A 6,410-nucleotide genomic window follows, 5' to 3' on the forward strand; every position below is an offset into this window, starting at 1 on the left:
AATTGTTCTCCATTACTTGTGCAGCTCTCTACACATGGAAAGAAACTTTACAGTTTCTTTACAGTATTATCCCACCCCAAGGACAACTGTTCAGTATTCCCCCTTTTAAAAGAAAAACTAGGGCTGTAGGTTTAATTGATTGACAAATTAAATCCATTTAAATAAATCTGTCATGCAAAAACAATTACCAGTGGATGCCTACAATAGTGAAGATTGGTTATTTATGGTTCTGGCTACTACTGTATTTCATTTGACCTGTCTGTAGATTTATTGCAGGATAAGAGAATTCCTTTCCTAAGGTGGAGTGACCTTTTCTGGTGAAGATAAGCGTTCTTGCACATCACTCCTGCCTGAGGCTAGAGACTCTCACACATGTAATAAGTACACCTCAGAATCTTAATTCAGGAGATGTGTGCCTTTTCCAGGTACTGCTACTATTTGATTGCTTAACTGAGTGGAGTTATAGTGGAACAGTTGTCTCGGAGCCCGTTCGCGGCGCTTCCCAGATGTGATCTTACACAGTTCCACAAATTTGTGTATGAAGGAAGCGTGTATCAAGGATGGGACACTGTATGGATTGCACCAAGAAGAAGTGACTCTTGCCACTGCAAGTACATGTGAATTCTGCCACAGACACCAGGACAAATAGGGCTGCCATATTTCCCCCTGCATGAAACTCTTTGCTGCATAACATGCCGAAACCAACAGGTGCAACTTATTCTAGATTGTGATGGATTGCTGGAAAATACTTGTGGTGAATTTTGCCTGTGTTGCATTTATTCAAGTAAAATAGATGACAGCCTTACAAGTGTGAAGAGCTTTTGTGAGAGTGTGGCTGGAGTAGATTTGGCACAGTTGGGTGTCATTCATCAGAGGGGCAGGCCATTGGCTGAGATGCAACAGGTCTAAGGGTCAGGAGATCAAACTGAGCCAAGTTTAGGTAGCAGGTTCAAGGAACACAGTCAAACCCAGGAGATAGCAATAGAGCCTGCAGCAGCAGTCAGGCATCAAAACAGTAGGGTAGCAATGGTAACCACCCTCATAGGCCTGTAGATTGCTGCAGTGACATGCCCACTGTGGCACAATGCAAGTATTTTAACACTTCAGTGCTAGCTGCTTCCCTAATGGCTTTATAGCCCTCAATTCTTCAGTAAACTAGGGGGTTCGGGCTCCCTGGCACACAGGGACAAGCCATGAAGCAAGACACACTTGCAAAGGTTACCTAGCCATAGCTACCTGACTTTTGAGCAGGTCATTTTATCTGTCAGTGACAAAATAATAAATGTATCTTTTCTGCCAGATTTTTAGACTGCCCTTCCACCATAGATAGTGACCTTATCACAATTTCCAACATAAAACAGATCCTATTTAACAGAAAAGAACCGTAAGACTACTTCAGCCTGATCATTAGTAAAATGCAGCAGTGCAGATAACCCCCAAAACGTTAAACCACATTTACTAATTTCCTCCAAAGGCTTGCAAGAGCAAAGTTTTCCTGGTTACGCAACAGACTTTGGTGAAGGGGGTATACTTGAGGCCCTTTGAAGTAGTCTATGTGAAATAACAGAATATAGTGTTTGGGGCAAGGGAGTTAAGTTTGAGTGAGGGCACAGAAAATAGCAATGTGTTGATCTTGGGGGGGGGGATGGGGGACGGTGACATTTCCACTGAAGCAGCATAGCACATTGACACAGAAGAACAACAAGTTAGTCTTTTTACACAGGCCACAGAATAAATAAAAGAAATGAAGGCAATAGTGGATTCGTTCCTGGGAAATTTGTTTCTGGGTAAAGTAAACAAGATAACAAAAAGTTAGGTTAACTTTAGGCAAGATGAGTGCCACACTGTATATTTGCAGGGACATCAGAGTGGTTCTGCCTTCAACTCTACATGAGATTGCTGTAGCAAGATTTCTGCCTTTCTGTGGGATTATCCTTGGTAGCAGAGTGGTACATAAAAGACAATGGGACGTCTTCAGTGCCTCAAGAGTTCTGCTTCTAAGGGCATTAGTGTATCTGATTGCATTTGGGGGCCTCCTGCATACTCCTTCTCAACAGCCTGTCAGTCCCTTTCGGAGTTTCATTTGTACAAACTCTCACAGCTTATTTGCCATTGAAATTAGCTGCAGTTCAGCCCTCCTAAGACAATGTTTCAAAATTGGTAGGGGAATGGGGTTGCTTGCACTATCCTCACTCCCAACCTCCACATGTTCAGATGAAAATCTGCATGAAGCAGTGTTCTTCAGCATTGGAGTTCCCACAGGCTGTTGGGACTCCAGGGACGATGGGAGTTGTAGTTAACAATATCTGAGGAGGACCTAAGGTTGAAAACCAGTGGCATAGACAGCTGGCAGGGTTGGCCCAATGGCCCAAGACATTTAGCTACCCGAGATGAAAGTATATAGTTGACTAGACCGCAGTAGGAAACACAAGAGCACTCAAATTTAAGTAGGAGAAACCTAGCTTTAGATTTGCATTGTGGAATAATCAAACCGTGAAATCTACTATTTGTCTTCATCATACTTCATTGGGTATTGCATCATAATTCTAAAAAGCATTTGTATGGTGTCAGTCAGGCTTAAAAAGGGTCCCCAGGCAGTTTACAATATTAGAATAGTGTTACAATTAAAACCCATAAAACTTCAAAGCAAGCCAATAAAATGACTTCACATGCAGGTAAGAATTAAAATGCAGCAAACGCTTGGCAGAATAAAAATGGCAGGTTACAACAGTCCTAACCCCACCAATCTGCTGGCTGCAGGAGGTTAAGACTGAGCAGAGGCACCTCTGGCAGCAGAGGAGAATGCCTACAGATGCCTACAGATATCTCTATGGGCCTAACGATACCACTGATGTGGGACATTCCAGGGTGGAACGGAGGCCCTTTCATTTATCGGGAATGGGCTCCCCCTGTACACCAGCCCAGAGGTGGCACAACTATTTCTTCCCTTACTAGAACGGGGGGGGGGGGGCGACGACGCCCAGTGCACACACACTTCCATTGCCTCCCCACCATGGACTTCCGGAGGCGGCGCGAAGGGTAATGGCTGCCCTTTCCTAACGGGAAGGGAAGCTCCGCACGAGAAAGGGTCGTCCGCTACGGCGCAGCGGAGACCCAAAAACGGAAAACCGCAGGCAGCAGAAGCTGGGACCCGGCGGGCGCCAGAAGCGGCCACCGAAACGTTGAGGGAGCCTCGTAAGGGGCTCCGGATCGCGGAGGAGGCTGCGGCGCTGTGGGTCGTTCCGCAATCGGCGGAGTGAAGCCGCGTAGCTGTTGCCAGTGAGCGCTGACCTTTCTTCCTGAAATTTATGCTTTAAAAACAACAACCCGTGAGTAAACAACTGACTGTATGTAATTCGGGACTTTAAAACATTAAATTTGGCTGAAAGCGGATTGACGAAAAACAGGAAGTCCGTCTTCCGCTCCCATTGAACTTGAACGCAAAGAGCGTGGAGGAGTGGAGGCAAAGAGAGACCTTTTAAACTATTTGATCTGAGCACCCATTGAACTTTATTTTAAGTGGAATAAATAACCTCATGTGCTGGACTCTTATGAACTTTAGTTATATTTTAATCTTTCTCCCTTTGGAGCTACATTTTAACTAAAAACCCCAGGCGCTGGAACTGCCTGAGAAACTGAGCTGTCAGCTTGCAGTTTGCAGCTTGGATACTTTGAATCTGAACTTTGAAACAATCTGAGAGAGTCTGAACTTGTTACTTTGAAGCATTTGGATTACCAGCTTACACCATCAGAAATACTGTTGTTGTACTAAACCTTAACTCTGCTGAAAAATCTTTTTATTGAAGGTTCTTGGACTTAGAAATTTGACTTTATTTTAATTGAAATTGATTTCCTCCCTGAAATATTTTAAACTCCCCCTAGAGGATTTGGGACTTATAACAGTGACTTTTATTTTACTTTCTTTTTCCCGGCCCCTTATTGACTGTGACCATCTGTGCCGGGGCTTTCTCATGGGAACAACTCAGCTTGACCTTGAATCTTAGATAACTTTGGAATGAGTGGTACAAGAAGGAGAGGAAGAACTAAACAAACAACTTTGACAACTTTAACCGCAGCCTCACAGGCACGTAGATCATCTGTGCCTACTTTGCCCTCTGAGGTCGAAACTGTTTCTCTGCCACGGGCAGGGGAGGGAGAAACTGAGGAATTACAACTGGAAGATATGGCCTCAGGGGCAAGCACTACTATTTTAGAGAAAATTTTTGAAAAATTAGAATCTTTGGATAAGAAAGTAGAATCTTTGGACAAGAAAGCTGATGAGCAAACATATAAAATTGAGCAGAACATAGAATGTTTAAATAAATTATCTGGACAAGTCGCACAGAATACTCAAGCAATCGGAGAATTGAAGGAGGCTGCAGGGGAAAATCGGAAATTGGCTGAAGATACCAGCCAAAAACTTGAAAATTTAGAACAAGAGGTAAGACCACTCTGCAAGCAAGTAGGCGAACATCAGACCTATTTGTCCATGCTTGAACTGCGGAACAGGGAGAGCAATTTAAGGATAAGAGCAATACCAGAAGTGGAAGAAGGCAACCTAGCTGAGTTTCTGACTAAAGAATTCTCCAAATTTTGGAGTTTAGAGGAAAAGGACTTTAAAATTGTTTCAGCTTTTAGGCTCGGAAGACTTCTAAAGAAAGAGAAGCCCAGAGACTGTTTGATAATATTGAGGTCAAAGGAGGAAAGGGATAAGATTTTGGGCCTACACTACGGAAAGTCACTGGACATTTTGGACAAAAGAATTGAGATCTACAAGGATATTCCTAAACAACTGCTAGATCTTAGATCTGACTATTTGGAGTTGACAAGACTACTAAGGAAGAATTCAATCATCTTTAGGTGGGAATTTCCTCAAGGACTATCTTTTACCTTTAGAGGGAAGAAGATCAAAATCAGAACATCGGAAGACAGAGATAAATTTCTGAACGTATACGGAGAGGACCTTCACAAAGGAATTGACCAACTTCCAGGGCCTGAAACACCAGAGGTATCTGCACCCTTGGACTCTGAAGATTCTCTGAACAAGATACCACCCCTTGAAAAATAACCAGATTTATTCAGGATGTCTCTGCAACTTTTGAGTTGGAACATTAATGGCTGCAATATCCCGGAAAAAAGGAGAAAAATTTTTCATATACTAAAAAAAGAACAATTGGATATTATCTGCTTACAAGAAACACACGTGACTAGGCTCCATAGAAAGGTGTTAATAAACAAAAGACTTGGCCAAGAATTTATATCTTCGGACAGAGTAAAGAAGCGAGGAGTGGTGATATATGCAAAAGAGAGCCTGTCACCTAAATTCTTATTCAAAGATGAACATGGAAGAATATTAGGAATTGAGATACAACATCAAGGAGAAAAGATTCTGATATTAGGAATCTACGCACCAAATGACGGGAAATCGGAATTTTACAAGAAGTTGCATGAGACTATGCTGGACTATCTGGACTACAACAACATCATTATGATGGGAGATATGAATGGGGTCGTATCGACAAACATGGATAAGTCACAAAATCAAAATGTCACAAAAGATGGCAGACTGCCAAAGACCTTTTTTGAAATGGCTGACAATATGGACTGGATTGACATTTGGAGAACTAAGAACCCCCTGGGAAGAGAGGGAACATTCTTCTCTGAAGCCCAACTGACTTGGACAAGAATCGACCAAATATGGATATCTAGAGGTCTGGCACCCAAGGTCAGAAAAGTGGAAATCTGCCCAAAGACCTGCTCCGACCATAATGCGCTGAAGATGGATATGACACTTTTGCCAACCGGCTCCTTTAGATGGAAGATGAATGATAGCTTGTTTGGAGATCAGGAGATCGTTAAGAAGGCCCAAAAAACTCTGAAGGACTATTTTGAAATAAATATGAACACTACGGTGGAAAAAAGAACTATCTGGGACGCAAGCAAAGCTGTGATGAGGGGGTTCTTGATACAACAGAACACTGTAAAGAAAAGAACACAAAATGAAAGGAAAGATAAGATTTTGCAGAAAATCAAAGAATTGGAGAAGAAATTAAGATCAAATCCGAAGTCACAGCCGATTCTGAGAGAAATTAAACTATATCAAGCTCAATATTCCAAATTGATAAACCAAGAAATAGAATGGAAGATTAAATTAATGAAACAAAAAACTTTTGAATCGGCAAATAAATGTGGGAAACTGCTAGCCTGGCAGTTGAAGAAGAGACAGAAACTAAATACAGTTACAAACCTAGAAATTGAAGGAAGAAATATCCAGAACCCCATGGAAATTAGAAAGTGCTTCCAGAGATACTTTAAAAAATTATACACTCAAGGGCCGCAAGATGAGGTTGAGATTAAACAATTTTTGGAAAGAAATGGACTAACAAAGTTGTCACAAAAAAACAGATTAA

The sequence above is a fragment of the Podarcis erhardii genome, assembly GCF_964252035.2.
Source record: "Podarcis erhardii genome assembly, chromosome: 1".
NCBI classification, from domain to species: domain Eukaryota; kingdom Metazoa; phylum Chordata; class Lepidosauria; order Squamata; family Lacertidae; genus Podarcis; species Podarcis erhardii.